Here is a 22,532-nt window from a genome sequence, read left to right as displayed (position 1 = left end):
GTCAATATATAAAGCAGGGTTCCCACTCTTAGATATTTTGAAAATTTATGGACTTTTCCAGGACATATCAAGGACCTTTTTTGATTTTTTAAGGACTTTTTAGAAGATTAAATTTCAAGCTACATGTATTTGATTTTTTGTCCTATGAATATGTTCATGGTAATGTTTAGAACAACATTTAATAACACCAATATAATACATGTAGTTCATGACATAAATCTAATTCTTTCTAAGAAATACATTCAGTGTCTATAAATAATGAAATGTACTTTGTGACAGCAACTGTTTTTGCAGGTTGTCTGCAATTTTCATGTAATTTTGCTGTTTTTAATGCTTCCAAGGGATAACTTTTTATACCAGATATTCATAGTACTTTAATTAGTAACCTCACATTTGACCTCAGTCCACTAAGGCTTCATAGAATGGCAAAAGCATGTCACACTGAAGGGTATATGAAAACTGCCTGCAGGTGTTTCTACATTCAAAATTTCACGACTTTCATGTTAAAATATTGTATTCTGCTTAAGCCAGTGCTACAGGGTGCACTTCCAGTACCATATATCAAGCCCTAGTCTACAACATTTTCAATTTTGCCATTTTGGATGTTATTTAGGGATTCTTTTTTGTATTTCAATGACATATCTTTTGATTTGATCTTACAATTTTTTTAAACCATCTACAAATATGGCGGCAGCATGAAATACCCAAATATACCCAAACACACTAAATTATAGCAATGTTCATTTTGGTTTGTATACAATGTTGATTTTAATGAGAAAATGAATTGATATTTACAAAATAATATGACTTAGCCAACTATAACTTTCGATCATTCCATTGAAATTGGCAGTTCAGATGTTGTAAGAAAAAAAAGAGTGACATTTGCTTATCTAACTGTTAGGTTCATTAATGAATAGGCAAATGTACTTGCAAGATATGATAATATTTGTTGTCTACATTTAAATTTGTAGGGTATAATTTTGTTGAAATTTCATACAAGTTCATTCGTATTATTTTTTTAATTTAATAGATTTAATGGAGTATACTGTATTTGGGTATATTTTGGTTCAAAAATGTATATTTGGGTATGTTTCATTACATCTTAGTGAAAGTGTATATTGTATTCATGATTAAAACAGCACTTTTTTAGTAAAACACATTTATTTTTAGTATTTTTTTGTTATATTTGGGTATTTTGTGCTACCCAGATATGGTGTGGCCAATTGGCTGTGCTCTGCCTTGACAATAGTTCATGCATGTAATACTATTTTTTTTATTTTATATTGATTTACCTTTGGCTTTTAGCATGGTAGTGAGCAATTAGGATACAAAAATTTGCCAAAGGAAACAACCAGGCCAATCAAGCAAACTTGAGGTTGATTTGTGACTGTAGTGGTAGCTGCCCGTCAATCCCAATAGTGGTGGCTGACCTGAACTGGAAGTGATGCGCGAGTGACATCGCAGTGTTCCTGTCTCTTCTAATCTGGTCTTCTTGCAGAGCGGACGTATCAGAAGCTTTGAAGATTATCCATTCACATCCTTTGTGTACTATATTGTAAGTTCCCATTTACCATTGTAGTTTTACTATAATGGTGGCAGCGGTGATTTAATTCTAGCTGCGGCCTGTATTTTTGACGCTACCAGTCAGAATCCACGTCAATTTTTTTCTTGTTTATTTTTTTTTTGTGGTTTCCTCCATTTTTTTTCCTCGTGGATTTTCCCCTTAAAAATTGTATACCGGTATCAATTTTTGTTCCCTAAGCCTAGCAATTCATTAAATTGAATTGCAGAGGAATATTTTAAGCACGATATTTCTTTATATTGTGTATTATTGGGTATAAATTGAATTTTATATCGGGAATTTTTATAAGGTATCTCGGGATACTTTCAATCGGTGTTTTTTCTGTCAATTATCTGTGAAGTTTTATAAATAAAGTGTTTCTATAAACATTGTATTGCTTTATTATTGAATATGGCGACGTACAAAGAATTTCCAGATTTGACAGAGTCAACTCATGCCAAAGTTGCAATTAATTTTGCTTCTATTAGGAAGAATTGGCTAAGATTCCAGGGGTAAGTGATAAGTTAGCTACCATTCTCTTTTCAATTAGGGAAGCTGGTGGTAATATTACCCCAGAAATATTGTTGGCAGTATGTCGTAAACATTTTACCGGTGAAGAATTGGGTAATATCGATTTTTCACTAAAAGAAAAAGTGGAAAAGTCTCTTTTCAATAAGGGAACTTCAATCGATGAAGTTTCGGAAAGGGACAATTCGGCAGACAGATCATTTAGGTCTATGAGTGAATTTTCAGGGTCTGATCATTCAGAAACATCTGAATTGAATATTGCTGAAAACAAAGCGGTTGAGCCTACTGGGACCTCAGGAACATTACAAGATCCTGTAGTTCGGCCTAAACAATTAATGCCAACTGGGACTTCGGGAAAAGTAAATGATCCTGTAGTTCGGCCTAAAGAATTTATGCCTAAGGTGCAGAGGGGTACTTTGGGGTATTCGATGTTAGATTTTTCTACACCGAAATTTCCCCGGAGTATTCCATCTGGCTATAGGCAATTTATGCCGTCTGCTTCGGATGTAGATGTATCAACAACCCCTGTTAAACATAACACGCCTTATATGGCAGGGGGTTATAGGCAATATATGCCGTCTACAACTACTGCAGGTGTTCTAACCCCTGATGTTAAATTTAACACGCCTAGTATGGTGGGTGGTTATGATAAAGACTATGGAACGCCGTTACGGTCAAAGTTACCTGCAAGTGCTTTACCAAGAAATATAATGTTTGATGGTCGTGGCAGCTGGGAAGCTTTTCATTTAAAGTTTTCGCATTTAGCAGAACGCTGTCAATGGTCATCTGATGATAAATTTGATGCGCTATGTTGGGCTCTAGAGTGTAAAGCGTTGGATTATTATGTTATTTTGCATAAAAACGGTGAGGGGCGCTCGTATATGTCACTATGTGATAAGTTAGAGGCAAGATTTGGTGAACAAATTTTGCCAGGTGCTGCACAGGCACAATTTCATCAGACGAATCAGAACTCGGGCGAGTCGATTGATGATTTTGTGGACAGATTTCTTTCTTTGGCAGGTCAAGCATATAGTGACCTACGAGAGTCATTCGTGATTGACCAAGTCATGAATAGGTTTTGTTATAGCTTGTTGGATAAGGACGCGGGACATTATGTTTATATGCATAACCCCGAGTCTATTCAACAAGCTAAGTTGATCGTGCGTAAATATCAACAAAGTTATCAAGCTTTGTATGGTAAAAGTAAACGCGATAAACGGCGTGAAGAGGAGAGGGTTGCTGCGGTTAGAACTGATAAACGTATCAGTCATACACCGAAAGATAACTCTTTTAATATGGATACTGTAATGAGTGCTATCAAAAACCTTGAAAATAGGTTTGATATTAGCTTGATAAAAAAATTACAGTAGATCAAAAGTCTAACGTTCCTAGGGAGAAGCCCAAAACTAAAACAAGATTGCATTTGAGAAAAATGCTATGCCACCGCATTAATACAACACTAAATAGTAGTGTAGGAACATATTTTTTTTGTTTCTATACAATTGAAGATTGTCATAATGCATAGATCCCTGACCTATCTAATTCTTATTATCAGATTAGTGATTAAATCTATTGTTAATCAAATAAAAGATCAGAGCAGGAATATATCAATGCACTTGAGTCTAGTGAATTTGGTGGTGAAGGTCATATTTCATGCAGACTAAATTTCATGACTACATCAAAGGACAACACAGTAAGACACTTTGTCAAAATCTAGGTAAGCTGATATCAAAGTCCACTTTACATTTTAATCTGTGCACATGGTTCAAATTCCATAGCTGTAGATCAAAGCACAAGAAAGTAGGTCACATTATCAAAATCTAGGTCACCTGATATCAAAGTTCAATTTTACAACTAAAACTGTGCACATGGTCAAAATTTCATTGCTGTACATCAAAGGACAAGAAAGTAGGTCACTGTCCCATTGGTCAAGGCAAAATATTGACCCAAGGGTTTAATCCAAAACAATCTTGATACAGGTCCACCAAACAACTAGATATACATAGTGTAAATCAATGACCCCCGGGGTAGAACCAATTTTGACCCCAGGGCTAAAATTTGAACAATGTTGGTAGAGGTTCACTTCGCAAAGTCTCATGCCATATATTTAAACTCTAGCCTTTGTCAATTCAGAGAAGAAGATTTTTCAAGTTTTTACTTTATACATATAAGGAAATCTAGCGCCTCTGGGGCAGGGCAATTTCAACACAAGGGGCATAATTAAAACAACTTTAGTAGAGGACCCAAAGATGATATTATATACCAAATATCAAAGCTTTAAGCCTTGTACCTTCAGATAAGAAGATTTTTTAATTTTTTACTCTATGTTCATAGTGAAAATCAATGACCCCTAGGGGTGGGGCCAATTTTTACCCCAGGGCTATAATTTGAACAATCTTGCTAGAGCTTCACTACACAATGTTTCATGCAAAATATCTTACCTTTAGCATTTGTCAATTACTAGAAGATTTTTTTAAAGTTTTTACTGTAAGTTTTACATATAAGGATAACCAATGACCCCCGGGGCGGGGTCGATTTTGACCCCAGGGCTATAATTTGAACAATCTGGGTAGAGGTCTACCAGACAATGCCTTATGCAAAATATCTAAGCTCTATGCCTTTTGGGTCCTTATAAGAAGGTATTTTAAGTTTTAACTATATGTACATATAGTGAAAATCAATGACCCCTGGGGCGGGGCCGATTTTGACCCCAGGGCTATAATTTGAACAATCTTGGTAAGGGTCTACCAGACAATGCCTTATGCAAAATATCTAAGCTCTAGCCCTTTTGGGTCCTTATAAGAAGGTATTTTAAGTTTTAACTATATGTACATATAGTGAAAATCAATGACCCCTGGGGCGGGGCCGATTTTGACCCCAGGGCTATAATTTGAACAATCTTGGTAAGGGTCTACCAGACAATGCCTTATGCAAAATATCTAAGCTCTAGCCCTTTTGGGTCCTTATAAGAAGGTATTTTAAGTTTTAACTAGTGAAAATCAATGACCCCTGGGGCGGGGCCAATTTTTTGACCCCAGGGCTATAATTTGAACAATCTTGGTAGAGGTCTACCAGACAATGCCTTATGCAAAATATCTAAGCTCTAGCCCTTTTGGGTCTTTACAAGAAGGTATTTTAAGTTTTTACTATATGTACATACAGTGAAAATCAATGACCCCCGGGGCGGGGCCCATTTTGACCCCAGGGCTATAATTTGAACAATCTGGGTAGAGGTCTACCAGACAATGCCTTATGAAAAATATCTAAGCTCTACGCCTTTTGGGTCTTTACAAGAAGGTATTTTTAGTTTTTACTATATGTACATATAGTTAAAATTAATGACCCCTGGGGCGGGGCCGATTTTGACCCCAGGGCTATAATTTGAACAATCTTGGTAGAGGTCTACCAGACAAAGCCTTATGCAAAATATCTAAGCTCTAGGCCTTTACAAGAAGATTTTTTAAATTTAGTCTTATAATTCCTTTCGGTTGCCATGGCAACCAGATTTCTGCATGGAATGAAATTTTTTGAACAACTTTGGAAGCCCTTCACCCAAGGATCAATCCTGCCAAGTTTGGTTTAAATTGGACTAGTGGTTTTTCACAAGAAGATTTTTTAAGTTCACTATATAATCTATATAACACACACACACACACAAACAAACACACAGATGAATCACTATATGCCACCGCATCGCAGATGCTGCGGTGGCATAAAAAGGTTTAAGTGCTATGGCTGTGGGAAGTATGGGCATTTTAGAAAAGATTGCCCTCAGGATAAAGCCCCTATTCAAGAACGGTTAAACCAGGAGGGGTCGGGAAAGTCAGTGGCCCCCCGATCCTAGAATATTCTCCGGTTAATGAGTCTATTCAAGACCACTGTGTGAACCCCTGTAAGAATATGGAAGATATTCAATGTGAAACTGAATCTGAGCAGGTTATAGTTTGTCAAATCAGGTCAGCGTCACAATTTTCCTTAAAGGTACAGGTGGGGGAATTACCGGTCAAAGCTATTGTGGATACAGCAGCACAGGTTACTATTATATCTGAGAGTATATTTAATCAGCTTAAACATAAAATAGATAAATACAGAATCCCTAAAGAAAGCCCAACACGACAAAATTGTAAATGTTGCAGGCTCGGTTTGATTGAGCCTGTTCATGGACGGTACTGGAAAGTGCAAGTTACCGTCCACGCCCCCTAGCACCGGCTTAAGCAGAATTCAACATTTAAACATGAAATAGTAAAATTTTGAATTTAGAAACATCCGCAGATAAGCCTAATAAACTCAAGGATGTTAAGTTATATACTGCTGGGAAAGATATGCCAATGGCTGGATTTATTGTGGGGCCGGTAAGATTAAGGATTGGCTCAAAATGGTATTCTGAGAATATATATGTTGCTCCAATTGAACAGCAAATGTTATTGGGGTTTGATATTCTTTATACTAAGGGTCAGTCTATTTTGGATATGGGTCAAGGGGTTATGATTTTCGATGGTATGCACATCACTCTAGATATTGATTCAAGTAAGGGTGCACCAGTCCTGCAGTGTCTAGAGTTACTGTTGCAAAACGAAGAGTTATTCCCCCTTATTCAGTGGCTCATGTAAAATGCAATATGGATCACAAATTAACAGATTATATCATTGAACCTCTAGAACAGACTAAGGCCTTTAAGCCTAGAGTTCTTAGAAAAGGTTTCACTGATCCTGTTATGTGTATCATAAACCCCACGGATGGATATAGAACATATAGGAAGGGTACTGAGATAGGGAGGGCTTATCCGGTATCTAATATTAAACAGGTGGGGGAGGAGGATGAGGAATATTTTATACGTCAAGTTTTGGGAGATAAGGGGGTAGGAAATAGCATTGAGCTTAATGGTAAAGAGCATTATGTTTTACCGCCGTATCTTCAGCAATTATATTCCGAATCCTGTAAACATCTTGATAAAGAGCAGCAGGGTCATCTAGCTCAGTTGCTTATAGAATATAAAGATGTTTTTGCGCAAGATGAATTTGACCTTGGGAATTTTACTGCTAATAAATGGAGCATGTTATTGAGACGGGTGATGCAAGGCTGATTAAACAGGGTATGCGGCGAACACCAGTGTGTTTCGCTGGCGAAGAAGAAGCCCGTCTCAATAAGATGCTTAGGGCAGGGGTTATTCAGGAGTCAAATTCAGATTGGGCCTATGCTCCGGTGCTTATTTGGAAGAAAGATGGCTCGGTGCGCTGGTGCATTGATTACTATATATTAATTTCCGCGTTTTCTTGATTTCCGAAAAAAAATTCGCGGATTGGAAAGTCAGATGGGGGCAGTAAATCCATTAGCCGACTATTAATCTTCAATAATTGAGGTCATTATTGGTGTCTTAAATGGGATTAACAATACGCAAGCCTTATATTGTATTGGTAAGTGAATTGTGATCACAATTCAGCAAACCATTTTCTCTATATATGTACTTGTACACATCGTTCATCTTCATTTTATCTAGAAATGTCTTTAAGAAATTCAATTTATGCGTTTCATAAAAAAATACCTTCTCCAATCAGGGATCGAACCGAGAAAATTATGTTATATGAGTCCGCAATCTAACCAATTGAGCTATACAGGCTGTTAAGTTTGACGGTAAAATGAAACCATCTTGTATTTCACTGTCATCCAATACCCTTTTGTGATACTCGATAGGTTTATACCACCTTTATCTTAACAATTCACTCAAACAATTATTTTATAGGATCCAAAAAAAACAATAGCCTTTTGTAATGCTCGATTATAAGATTTCCCACTTTTGACAAACATTTATTTTAAAATAAGTGCGAGTACTTTGTATGCATATACTTAGTATAGAAGTGTAAATATTTAGAAACTTAAAACTGACACATGCTCCGTATAGTACCCTTTACGGAACGTGATTGACAATAGGCCTACTAGTATTTCATAAACTGTATTAAAATGTGGATGTTTATTTTGATTGTTATTTTGACATAGAGTTCTTTTGATATTTATAAAATAGTAGTAGTTTACTTAGTTTGTGTTTTTATTGCTTTATGGCAATATTCATAACAATTCATTACTTCCTAACAGGTGCCCGTAAAATTCGAATATATCCGGTCAAGTAGCTTTGCATGAACAACGTCTAAAATAAAAATTTCTCTCCAATTTATTCGCGAAATCGTGCGGACTTATTCGCGCAAACAAATATTCGCGTTTCGTGGCCATCCGCGAATAAAGCGAATATTAATTGGTCGCGAATATTCGTTGGGTTACAGTATCCTACTAGAGAAGGGGTTCGGGCATGGGTGGATCAGGGGGTTGTACCAGTAATTGGTTTCCATCCGAGATTGACTCCCAGTGAATCCAATCTAAGGAAGCTGGGGGAGGTCTTAAAATATCCAGGGGTAGCAGGTCTCGGGGAAATTGGCTTGGATCGTACTGAGGATCCTGAGAAGTGGGCTGACCAGATGCTGACGGTAGAGAGAATCCTCAATTATCTCTTGCCCGAACATGTTCTGGTACTTCATTTCCATAGTATTTCAAAATTGGCGGATGAAGCAATTCTATCTATGCTTCATTTGCTTACGGCACATCCCTCAGTTCACCGGGAGCAGCTGATTCATTTGCACTGCTTTACGGGGTCACCAGCGATCTTGCAAAAGTGGATAGGTACTTTTCCTAACACTTATGTAGGTTTTACAGCCATATCCTGTGGGTCAGGTAAATACTTGGAGACCATACGCCTGGTTGAACAGTCTCGGTTTCTATTGGAAACCGATGCCCCCTACTTTAATCCCCCCCGTTGTAAAGTATCCACACCATATATGATTGGGTGGGTGGCGGCCAAGATAGCAAAGGCACGAACCGAAACTTGGAGTGAACTCCTCCGAGTGGCCTCCGCCAATGCTAGAAGACTGTACATTGAGAGACATCCCCCAGCGCTCTCAGTGTCTTCGGAGGGGGAGCCCGTTTAAGTCTCTTCGGAGGCTGGGGTGATCGATTAAAATCGGTCACTCTTAGGCATTGTACCAAAAGGTTCAGGTACCGTGCCAGTACTGGTTTGAAACCAGAAAATAGGTCTGTAGCCTCACGAGTTGAGTGCAGGGTCAGATTCTCACAGTCTGATCGGATGGCCAGACTTCAAAAATAGGAAGGGGAGGAGTGTAGTGGTAGCTGCCAGTCAATCCCAATAGTGGTGGCTGACCTGAACCGGAAGTGATGCGCGAGTGACATGGCAGTGTTCCTGTCTGACTTCTAATCTGGTCTTCTTGCAGAGCGGACGTATCAGAAGCTTTAAAGATTATCCATTCACATCCTTTGTGTACTATATTGTAAGTTCCCATTTACCATTGTAGTTTTACTATATGACTGTCTTCATAGATTTTCCAAACAAAAACGCCATAGTAACCAGAAAATAAATGATAAATCTCATAAATGTCAAACTTGGCCTCCCAAAACAGTTGTAAATCAAAAATTATCAACATTCAAGATGCGGAAGTCAATATACTGTGCAAAGACCGCCATTTTGGTTTTTTGATTTACCTCCCCTTTTCCAGACTAATTCCCGTACCTTCCCGGACTTTTTATGTATCAACACTAATTCCCTGCCTTTTCAAGGCCGGGAGCTCCTGTGTTCAAATTCACGGACATTTCCCGTTTTCCCGGACAGCGTGGGAACCCTGATAAAGGCTGTATGGGCAAAAGTGTAAAAATCTATTTTTAGCACTGTTGACCTTGACCCAACTGACCCCTAACTCCATCCAAAGGAAGAATACCATGTAAGTTATCTTCCTACCAATTATAATACAAATCTGTCAATAAATAAAGGCTGTATGAGCAAAAGTGTAAAAATCTATTTTTAGCACTGGTGACTTTGACCCAACTGACCCCTACCTCCATCTAAATGAGAATACCTCAATTTTATGTTCCTACAAAATATACAAGACATCTGTCGATAGAATAAGGTTAATACACATGTAAAAGTGTAAAAAAATCTATTTTTGACAATGGTGACCTTGACCAAAATGACCCCTTACTAAAGGAAAAGGAAGAGGACCTCCCTTGGTATGACTATTATAAACATGAAAGATATTAACTTAAAAATAACGGCTGTAAAAGCATAAATGTTTAGATTTATTTTTTTACACAAGTGACCTTGACCTTTACCTAGAGACGCCTAACGCCACAAAAAATAGAGGACCGTTAATGAAAGATATCATTAAATAAATTAAGTAATTAGGTGAATTTTTTTGATAAATCCAACTTGGCGGAATAGGTTAACCATACAAGGCCCTATTTTCAAAGTGATAAAAGGGAAATTACTGGGAAAATGGATGGCACATTTATATAACTTGGCAATATCAATTGTACATTGTATTGATAAGTGTGAAAATCATTAAGCCATTAGTTTAGATAGAACATAAGATAATTCCAACTTGCTGCCTTAGGTTAACCATTATTCATTTTCTAAGTGCTGAAAACGGCCATAACTTTGTGCAAATTGAAACCATAGTTATGTATCTTGCCCAGATCATATACTTTGTATGGATTAGTAAGTGTGTAAATTATGAAGCCATTGGTACAGGTAGAACTTAAGAAAATCCAACTTGCCATTCTAGGTTAACCTCGTACGGACAGACGAGAACTGCATGAACTTGTGTATTTACTTTATTTTTTGTATGGAATTATTCATATAATGATATTTAATTATTTTCATACAAATTAAGAAATAATTGTTTTATTTCCCTTTAATTTAAAAAAGGATAAAAACATTTGTTAATATTACGCTCCATTTGATGAAATTCCCCAGAGGTATGTACAGAAAGTACCGGAAAACGGAGTTTAGCCTAAGGTTTTCAGTATAATTTTGTATACCAGGTTTGTTGAAATTGATTTTCCATACATACATTGTGTTTGTGTATAATTGAATAATATTTTAATTGAGTTGTCAATATGCTTATTTATTGTATAGAGGGGTATATTTACCTTTATTTTCTAATTATTTGCTCATATTTTTCAATTATTGATAGAATGTCAAGCTCCCGTGAATAAACATAGGGGGCAGCATGAAATACCCAAATATACCCAAATACACACAAATATTGCAAAAATATATACCCAAATATTGCAAAAATTTGCCCAAATATTGCCCAAATATACGTAAGGTAAATGTTTTGTACTAAAAAGTGCTGTCTTAATTATGAAATACAATATACATTTTCACTAAAATTGATAGAACATACCCAAATATTAATTTTCTTATCATTGTGTTTTGAACCAAAATATACCCAAATACAGTATGTACAGTATACTCCATTAAAGCTATATATATTATTTTTTAAATAATACAATGGACGAAATTTCAACAAAATTATACCCTTAAAAAATGTAGACAACAAATATTATCATATCTTTATCTTAAATTGCAAGCATAAATCTGCTTCGGCGAAGACATTTTGGAAACTTTGGTCATGTGATAAAGCCGGTGTATCGAGACGTTTCATTCCATTATTGCCTTGAGCAAGAACCAATGAAAGGTCTTGATACACAGGCTTTATCACGTATACAGAGTTTCTAAAATGTCTTCACCAAAGCAGATTAAGGTTAAGTAACAATATGTAGTAAGTAAGACACCGGAAGGTAAAATTTAGCATGTTATACTTTATTCAAGAGATTTTTGTATGATTTCACTAATGCAATTTTGACCTTCACTTTACGATGTCCTGTTTTCCTTGCAAAAATGTGCTGGAATATACCTTCCTGTCTGTTGACCTCATTTCCTTATTCTCAGGTCACATGGCAGTAAAATTACCCAATAGTGTTGTTTTGGGCACATTTTTTCACTCTAAAGCAACCTGTACGTGTTTTTTTACGGTTATTAATCCATGAATGAATGTTAATTGAAAATAAATTGGATATGTTTATCTATATGAATGGATTGAATTTCCATATTTTAATTAGTTGCTGCACTAAGTGTATTATTTTTTTTTTTTGCAGGTTCGACAAAGAGAGTAAAGGTGCTATTTTCCAACCTATATTTTTTCAGCAGTGGAGGTCAACCATCCAAACCATTGTAAAAATACAACAGTATCATTTTACCGCATATAATTATCATAGGAACTCTGGAACAGGACCGCATATTGCGGCGCATAAATCCGAATCCGTACCAGCTTTCAACTTTTGAATATCTTTTCATATTATGTGAGCGGGTGGTCTTTAATTATCTAATCTCAATTTAATATAATCTGCTAATTTCAAAATCAGTCAAATTTACGGTATATTAAACAAGAGGGCCATGATGGCCCCAGATTGCTCACCTGACTTATCAAACTCATCCAAACAATTTCCTAGACAAGCATTCTGACCAAGTCTCATGACAGGTGAGTCAAAAATGTGACCACTACAGTGTTAACAAGGATTATCCATATTTGAGCAGTGCGACCTAGTTTTTTACCCAGGTGACACATATTCAAACTTGACCTAGAAATCATCAAAACAAACTTTCAGACCAATTTCCAGGATACTTGGATCAAAACAGTAGCAACTAGTGTTAACAAGATTTTTCTATTTTTTGCTCCGGTGACCTAGTTTCACAGCGATTTCGAACTCATCCAAGCAATTAACTAGACAAGCATCCTGACCAAGTTTGATGATAATTGAGTCGAAAATGTGACCACTAGAATATTAACAAGGTTTTTCCATATTTGGGCAGTGTGACCTAGTTTTTCATCCAAGATGACCCATGTTGGATCTTGACTTAGAAATCATCAAAACAAACTTTTAGACCAATTAACAGAATATTTGGATCACAACAGTAGCCACTAGAGTGTTAACAAGATTTTTCTATTTTTAGCTCCTGTGACCTAGCTTTTCATCCGAGATGTCCCATGTTTGATTTATTCCCAGCAATGACCTAGACAAGTTTCCTGACCAAGTTTGATGACAATTGAGTCAAAATTGTGACCACTAGAGTGTTAACAAGGTTTTTCTATTTTTAGCTCCTGTGACCTAGTTTTTCATCCGAGATGACCCATGTTCGAACTCATCCGAGCTATCACCTAGACAAGCATCTTGATAAAGTTTGATGATGATTGATGCAAAAATGTGACCGCTAGAGTGTTAACAAGGTTTTTCTATTTTTAGCTCCGGTGACCTACTTTTTCATCCGAGATGACCCATGTTCAAACTCATCCGAGCTATCACCTAGACAAACATCTTGACAAAGTTTGATGATGACTGATGCAAAAATGTGACCGCTAGAGTGTAAACAAGGTTTTTCTATTTTTAGCTCCTGTGACCTACTTTTTCATCCGAGATGACCCATGTTCAAACTCATCCGAGCTATCACCTAGAAAAGCATCTTGACCAAGTTTGATGATGATTGATGCAAAAATGTGACCACTAGAGTGTTCACAAGGTTTTTCTATTTTTAGCTCCGGTGACCTACTTTTTCATCCGAGATAACCCATATTCAAACTCATCCAAGCTATCAACTAGATAAGCATCCTGACCAAGTTTGATGATGATTGATGCAAAAATGTGACCGCTAGAGTGTTAACAAGGTTTTTCTATTTATAGCTCTGGTGTCTTAGTTTTTCATCCGATTTTTGACCCATATTCGAACTCATCCGAGCTATTATCTAAACAAGCATCCTGACAAAGTTTGATGATAATTAGGTCAAAAATGTGACCACTAGAGTGTTCACAAGGTTTTTCTTTTTTTAGCTCCTGTGACCTAGTTTTTCATCAGAGATGACCAATGTTCGAACTCATCCAAGCAATTGACTAGACAAGCATTCTGACCAAGTTTGATGATGATTGGTTCAAAAATGTGACCACTAGAGTGTTTACAAGGTTTTTCTATTTATAGCTCCTGTGACCTACTTTTTCATTCGAGATGACCCATGTTCGAACTCATCCGAGCTTTCAACTAGATAAGCATCCTGACCAAGTTTGATGATGATTGAGGCAAAAATGCGACCGCTAGAGTGCTCACAAGCAATTGTGGACGGACGACGGACGTTCACCGATCCTAAAAGCTCACCCTGAGCAAGCTCAGGTGAGCTAAAAAAGAAAAGGAGTGACATCCGCCATTTACCGCAACATTCGGCGTAAGTTATCCCCCCTTATATGCTTGATTTTTGTTTTAATTTTTTTAGTACTCTCTTTATGTCACTCAATACATGGAAAACTTTCACATTTCCTAGAAATGAATACCAGATGAGTGCCTAAAATATTTATCTATGGATCATGTTTTAATATTCCTTTTAATCAGTTAGGCAAAATCAGTTGGACCATATTACTAAAGTCCATCCATATTCACAAATCAAAACACCAATACGCCCGTTATAATGCCCATTATATAATACATGTCAACACGTGTAAACCATAAACCGTGAACGTTATATCGGCACGATACTCGATAGTTGACAAAAATAACGGGAACAAAATTCTGAAAAAATAGTAATCAATTGTAGCCTAAGGGGAAAAACTCATGCCAAAAATGTTGCAGCGAATGGCGGGTGTCACTCCTTGTCTTTTTTATAATAACGTAAAATTTGACCAATTTTAAAAGAGACATATTGGGTTCAATTTATAATATATTTTTGAGGCCATATATGCTTTATTTACCAAGAGTCGTGGGCATTTCTAAAAATAGACCAGTGACGTATGATGACGTCACAGGAACAAGCATGAAAATTACCAGAAAATGCTGAACTATTTGTATTTTGCACTGTCATGATCTTTAATGCATCTCTTAAGACTTATTTCGGATTATTTAGCTCATTTTATATAGGTACCATTTTGCATTCACATGCATTTTGCTTTTCCTTGAGTCGTGGCTAACATGTATGTCAACAGTAGTGTAAGAATACATTGGTCAAATCTCAGTGAACTATTTCAAGTTACCTTACCAATTTATAAAACATCATTATCGGCCATTCTCAGTTAGAATTTACACCCCTATCAAAATTTGATAAAAAATACAGATTCGAAAAAACGCAAAACTTTTAGTCTTTTTACAATCTGAAACCATCTGTGAAGTTCTACTGAAATTATTTTCAACATCATATAAGTAGTTTTTGTGAATAGGCGGTTTGAAAAGTGTATCCATTTTACCTTTTTAAAATGCCAGAAATGTTCGTGACAAAGTACCTTTTACTTTAAAAATGGCTGCTTATAATAACATTGATGATATCTTATTGGAATTTACGTTTAAATATCACATGACACATATATTTCTAATTGTACAATTGATATCACGAATTACTTGCCTAATTAAGCTTATATACTTTTTTAAAAACTCATATGCAAAAAGTGCAAATCAAGATATACTGTTTAACTGTGATTACGATTTGTCTCATTATTATAAGAGCTACGACCCATTGTAATTAGTATAGTTCTTGTCATAAATAAAAACCGTAGTATCACTGCTAGCAATTGTATGCAATGTATATGCTTTATTATTAGGTAAATGATCACCTTGCTAAAATGTAAGTATTTATGTAAAGCTAACGAACCTTTCAACCATAAACGCAAACAAAAAAGAAGCCCACTTAATACCCCAAAGCATACTATAGACATCAGACAATGGTATTTAGTATAAAACCCATTATCTTTCTTGACTTTATAGTATACTAGTTCACAATTTGTAGTAAAATAAAGCATCGAATAGTATTTAATGTAAAATAATAGTAAATTAAGACATAGAAATACAGCATATCAGTCTAAAACAAATGAAACAACAACACCTTAATTAATAGATGAACATGTATCAAGCAGTAGAACAGATCAAATACATTGCTGGTGCTAAGTTTTTAATCATATATTCACTAACTTTTTCAATTCAGATATGGTATATAAAATAACGAACCTTTCATTGTCAAATCAAAATTTTGATGCTAATATAGATACATTTATATTCAGATATAAGGTTTGGATATAGACATTCGAATACAATTACCGGTATATTAAATTGGAATGGCATCTGTAGTAAAACAATTTATAAATGTTTTCTGAACTCTATAACAACTAATTCAATCCAATGAAAACGTATCAATATGATAATAATACTAGATTCTATTTTTATAACAAATAAACATAAGCTTTTTACGAAGAGAAGCATTCAGCTAGTATAAACAGGTCTCGACACTAACTTTTTCAGCAGGTGGTATGCCGGACCACTGGATCCAAAATTCAGGTGGTCCTTTCTGAACAAAGGTGGTCCATCTTTTTTTTACTCATTTGTTTTTAAGGAAACTCCAGATTTAGAAGAACTACACTTAAAATTGGTGACAGAGACATATTTATTATTAGATTTATAACAACTGAAGAAAACATGTATATTTTCTATCTCAATTTTAGATCAGATAGAAAGTCATTGTTATTCCTATTAAGTATTTATTATCTCGTTGAAAAATACATGACAGTACTCATGCTTCGGTTAAGTGACTTCTTCCGCAACTCAAGTTAATGAATAGTGAAACCATCTGTGTATGACTTATTTCCTTACTGTTATTCAAATACTCATTGCTGTTTCCTGGTACGTCTGATAAGAATAATAATTGCTTTTTATAGATTAACATTTTTAATTAAACTATTAAGTTATTATTTTCTTGTCTTTGAAACAATGACATATTATTGATAAACAGAAAAATTCCTACATTATAATTGAGCTTATCTTCCTCACAGATTTATTATACATGCTTGTTTGTTGAAATTTATTTATTTTTGACAAAGTATTTATAACCTTTTAAAGTACTTTAAATAAGAAAAAATGGATCTCTGATCGTTTAAAAAAGTAGCCAAAGATTACTAGATATTTAATTTTTCCTTTGCCTTTGTTTGCAACATTATTCATGTGTTTATCCGATATCCCATAGTGATACAATGTCATAAATTCAATGCAGTACAAGAGACATTTGAATGAATTTTATACTTTAATTATTAAAATAATTTTCTACTTTTTTAACTACACTGTTAGCGAGTTAATAAAAGGTTATGGATGTCGTAAGATCTTTTTGAACTTATGAGATGAATGAACATATACCAGTACATCGGAGAAAAGGTTTAAAACGACAATTAAAGAACACGTTTTTCGACCAAATAACCATTCTCTTAGATGAGCCCTGCACCATTTGGAAAATTCAAGTGGTCTAACGGACCAGTTGCCTGTACAATTAGGTGGTCCTTGAAAAAATCAGGTGGTCTCGGACCAATGGACCACCGCTAATGTCGAGGCCTGATAAAATATTAGCTATATAACGCAAGCATATCAAGTTATAGGATCGGTGTCAAATTTCGCTAATGATATGTTCGTTATTCACTGAAACTACTTTTTTGCAGCAAACAAAGAATTGACCAATTCAATGTAACGTCACTTCCCAATTATTTAAATGACCTCCGTGAATATCTTGTTTCTCTTGGCTTCATAACCTTTTAGGGTGTGTCCTTGGGTTGAGCCATATCTTTTCTTCACCTACTGGACAATGTAATGTCACGCAAGTATTAGTTTTCAAAAGGTTAATTACAATTTCACTACATTGAAGAAGCAACGATTTTTTCATGCTTGTAATAATATATACTTGATATTTTTTACGAATCTTCTTGTTTTATTCTTTTACTGAATTCCCGCATGTTTTCAGGTTTAGACTTTGGCATAATTGTCTGTAATAAAAGTAATCCAAAGCTACATTTGTCCAGCTTGAAAAAGACGTTTTTTTATTGAAAGGTTCGTGGCCCAAGACAACGAACATTTCATTGAGTTAAATGTTTATTTTAATATATCGTGTTTCCCTCATCATTATTATCTATTTTTATATTATTGTTTTAAATTCACTTCATATTTTGAATTTATAATCACACAAATATAATGTTTATATGTTTTTATATAAAACAAGCTTTTCAGGCGAGTACGTAGTTTATTCTTTTACCTACATCTTTTTCAATTGTACCGTCTTGTAAAATTCAGACATTCTTTTGATGTTCTTTTTCTGTATAAACAAGATATAATCACAAGATTTTTCTTAAAAATATTATATACATTACAGGATTAGATATATTATTTTATTCTTATAAATTATCATAGGAAAGGTTCGTGACTAATGGTCACGAACCTTTCCTTGTTTGTAATCCGACATGGTATTGATAAACATCATAAAAATATAAATTCGCTTATTTTATTTGAAAGCAACATCGTTTGTGATTCAGTAGGCAACAGAAAATTTTCTTGAAATTTAATAATCATGAAAAGTATCAAAATCACTTGCCAAAGGATTTTGATGGGAATTCTCGATCATGTTTATAACATGCGCTGCGAATAATAAGCCACCATTATAGAAATAATTGAAACGTTTCAACCCAAATGACTTCATAGTACATATGTTTGTGAACTGCAGCCGTTTACAAACAAACATAGTGTATGCGGCATCGAGTAAAATATATCACCGCACGAACCTTTCATCAATAACCTTTTCTCAGCATATTTAAGTTTCAATAATGTCGTTTATACATCTACAAAATGTTTCATTTTTGGCATAATATACTATTTTTTACGCATCTTAGAACATTGCATGTGCTGGAAGTACATATTGCAGTCATAAACCCTTAAAATCAGATAACGAACCTTTCAATTTTAACCCAAACCACATCACAACGATAAATTCGTCATAAATAATACAAAAAGTGTGCACACTATGAACATGGTGGTAATATGAAAGTATTATATTGTGATATTAATACAAAAAAGAACATGTAATGTTGTTTCAATGATAAAAACACTTCACTTGCAATATATGGTTAAAATGATAACGAACATTTCATACCATCCGGCGACAAACACTAACCTTATGAGTTATTGTAACTGAGATCTAATTTACAAATTTATAATCTTGAATAGTTCCAAAATAATACGGCATCAAACAAAACGAAAACAACACAATTAAAGCATGCATCTAAATACACGTTCACTTTTATAAATTGGTCGGCGACAATCACGAACCTGTCATTTTCGTAACTTTAGATGAATATTATTAAACAATTATTCATGATCAAATGGCGAGTTATTGTGTGTTATTTAAGGTAAAATCAACCTCCTTTAACCAGCATAGACTTACAGGCAAATAACCTGCAATAATGAGGATAGACGGTGGCGACAAGTAAAAACTAAGGGTGTAAATTCTAACTGAGAACGGCCGTATATGACTAGAGCCTTCTATCTTTATCGATTTAAAGTCAGATTTGATTAATTTATTCAGTACTAAACAGTCCTCAATAAGATCTATTAAAGTTTGTAATGAAACTAAAATAAAACATCAGGGCAACTTTCATTCTGCTTCCAAAATCTTTTATATATTAACAAAATTGTAGCAACAATTGCAAATGATATTTTAATAAAACAATGTGGTTTTCATATGTATCCTATTCCGTTAATTTTGCTTTATAAACAAACATAACTAATTGCAAAAAGACAGAGATACAACAAATGATTTCAAAATTTTATTCAAGATGGATAATGGATCGATATAAGATATCATGATGCCAATGACCAAGTGTAAGTTTATATTTCAATTAAAAGCTCAGTGAGACTTTCTGTGGGCCCAATTTTGGCGCGAAATTAAGTCGCACCTGTTCCAAACCCCGGAAACCAGTAGGTTGTTGTTGTTGTTGTCAAAAAATGTAAACAAACCCTACAAATGTCCAAATTATTCGATTATTACAGTATTTACAACTTTTTAACAACAAATTATAAGAAATATTAACTTCTAAAATACATTTTTAACCATACAAATAGTCATTTACGATTTAACCCACCCACGACTCAAGGAAAACCCACGACTTAAGGAAAAGCAGCCATACTAGGATAATACTAAAAGATATTTAGATGTAGCAAAAACGTTTTTAAAAACAGTTACACGATCGAAAATATGCGCCGCAATCTGCGGCCCCGTTCTCGAGTTCCTATGATAATTATGCTTTATTTATTAAAGAAATAAAGAATAGAATAACTAGTTTTCACTTGTTGATACTTTGCAGGTTTATGCTCTTGATATTGGTGAACAACGTTAGTAAAAGTATTATGGTGTACAGTCTCCTGTACTGTGTAATTAAATTAGCCAATCAATGGCGTCGTTTTAGGGCATTCTCAATAAAAATGGCCTCTCCTGGAAGAAGTGAAAGTAGGATTGTTCATGAAAAGGAATAGCTGGAAAATCAGCTGAAATTTACCCATTTCATGAAGGTTAGAGATTTTTTAAAAACTTACAACATTTTATACAATACAATCACATGGTTTTTATAGACGCATTCAAAACAATCCTTAAGGGCGTCGAAACTGGTCACTCGAGGACATTGGTGTTCAGTGCATTGATTGGTCACTACCCCCTTGCTGAAAAATGAGCGGCGAGTTGCATACCTTTACTAAATATATGTATATATATCATTTTTTTTATTTTTTGTGGGAGATGAAGGTAATTGAATTAAAAGCATATACCAAATATTAAAACTTTACTTTACTTTACTTTACTGGAGTTGAGGTCGCAAGACGTCATCATCGTCTTCTATAACCCCCCCATGGTTTTGTACCCAGTTCTGATCCGGTATGGTGGTATACTGTGTTTCTCCCATGAATTTGTCTAACCTGTTTTTAAAGCTATTAAGTGAAGGAGCATTCACAACCACTTCTGGTAAATTGTTCCAGTCCGAGATAACCCGTAGAGAAAAGAAATGCTTTCTAATCTCAGTTCTACATGATTTCACTTTCAGTTTATACCCATGACCTCTTGTATTTGCATTGTTATTTAATTCAAAAAACACTTCATAGTTAATATCCTCCTTATGATGTAACAATTTAAAAACTTCAATCATGTCACCTCTAAATCGACGATATGCTAGTGAAGGCAATTTCAGTGTTTTAAGTCGTTGTTCATATGACAGATTTCTTAGTTGACCAACTAGTTTTGTTGCACGTCTTTGTACTGATTCAATTGCATTGATGTCTTTCTTAAAACGAGGATTCCAAATAATGTTTCCATATTCTAGATGAGGCCTAACTAGGGTATTAAATAATTTCACATGTATAAAATGAAAAATACTGCAGTTTACATGATTTTGAGAGGTAGGAGGGTTGTAGAGTGGGTGACGGGGGGGGGGAGGGTTGGCCCGGGGGTAGTGACCAATCAACGCGCCAAACTCCTAAGGCTATGCTGTGATTGCCATTTCTACTTTCGTTTTCGGTACACACGCGTTTTGATAATCCTACCCACACACAATAGGACTGGCCGTTTTACAATCATCAATTAATATAAGGAATTCATTTGAAGAAGAGCTTTACAAAAGTCTGATTAATGCTTGTTGCATTTTAAAACGCGGAAATACCCCCAAATTTATTTTACTTCCTAGTTTCGTTTTCAATTGAAAAAAACTTTGGTAATTTACCTGGGCGAGTTACTTATTTTTGTTTATTATGTTATCATTTCATCTAAGTACGAAATAATTTACTTATTGGTTTTAAACTTCACAAGGTACTTACTGCAATTTCTTCAAATTTTGAGAAAATATTACCCTGGACTTTCTTCCGCCATACTGATATTTCTCAAAATTTATAGCGCATGCGTACTGAAAACGTATTTACGGACAGGACGGACCGTGAGACAGGGCGGACTGTATTTTTGTTTTCTTCTTCTTTTTTGTTGTAATAGTATTATAAAAATATACATATATAAATGTAGAATAAATTTGTTTAATGAAATTATAATTCTACTAACTGCATCGAGTTGGACATTATGCAGGTGATAACTGACCGATTATTTTAACATTACATGTACATTAAATATAATTTAAGAGGGTAAAATTAACTTCTTTAACAATACGATATAGAAAAGGCTTGCAATTCACGTGTGACATTTGAAACACAATAGAACATAATAGCGTAAAATGATGATGAGTGACTTTACAAAAATGCCCACAAAAGGTAGACAAAATTTGCATCGTACACAGAAAAGATTACTTATTCATTATTTTATATGATGACAAAGTCAGACAAACATATACATGTAAACATGTACAAAACTTAAAAAAAACGTATGTTTATCGATATTTACATTTTAACATATATTAATTTATACGCATACAATATAACACAATTACACAGGGCCATTAAGGCTTGCGCAGTTAGATCAAGGATTTTTTGGTAGAAAGTGTCATGTTGAAATATTCTATCCATATATAACATTACCAATTTTGACTGCATGCTCCTCGTTAATTGACCTCTCCCCAATTTCGACCAGTTAGTTTGTATAAGAAATATATTTTGTGCTTTGTCTAAAAGATATGCTATGCTCAAATTTGATATTTGAAAACATTGATAGATCTAATTGCTAAACAGTCTCTTTGTAAATATAAAATAAAAATAATTTGACTCACACAAAGCAGATATTTTATGCTT

General features: G+C 34.7%; 1 protein-coding gene across 1 annotated transcript in view; it reads right to left on the bottom strand.

Annotated features, from left to right (window-relative positions):
* Positions 1–21,689, bottom strand: part of LOC132744923 (uncharacterized) — a 42,069-nt gene extending 20,380 nt beyond the window's left edge. The window contains exon 1 of the mRNA XM_060733716.1: positions 21,618–21,689. The gene's annotated coding sequence lies outside the window, so the exon portion shown is untranslated. The remainder of the gene's footprint in view (positions 1–21,617) is intronic.
* Between the last annotated feature and the right edge of the window lie 843 nt (positions 21,690–22,532).

This window comes from Ruditapes philippinarum, unplaced genomic scaffold (genome assembly GCF_026571515.1).
Source record: "Ruditapes philippinarum isolate M1 unplaced genomic scaffold, ASM2657151v2 ctg1305_1_1_1_1, whole genome shotgun sequence".
Taxonomy (NCBI): domain Eukaryota; kingdom Metazoa; phylum Mollusca; class Bivalvia; order Venerida; family Veneridae; genus Ruditapes; species Ruditapes philippinarum.
This window is presented reverse-complemented; position numbering and strand designations above follow the sequence as displayed.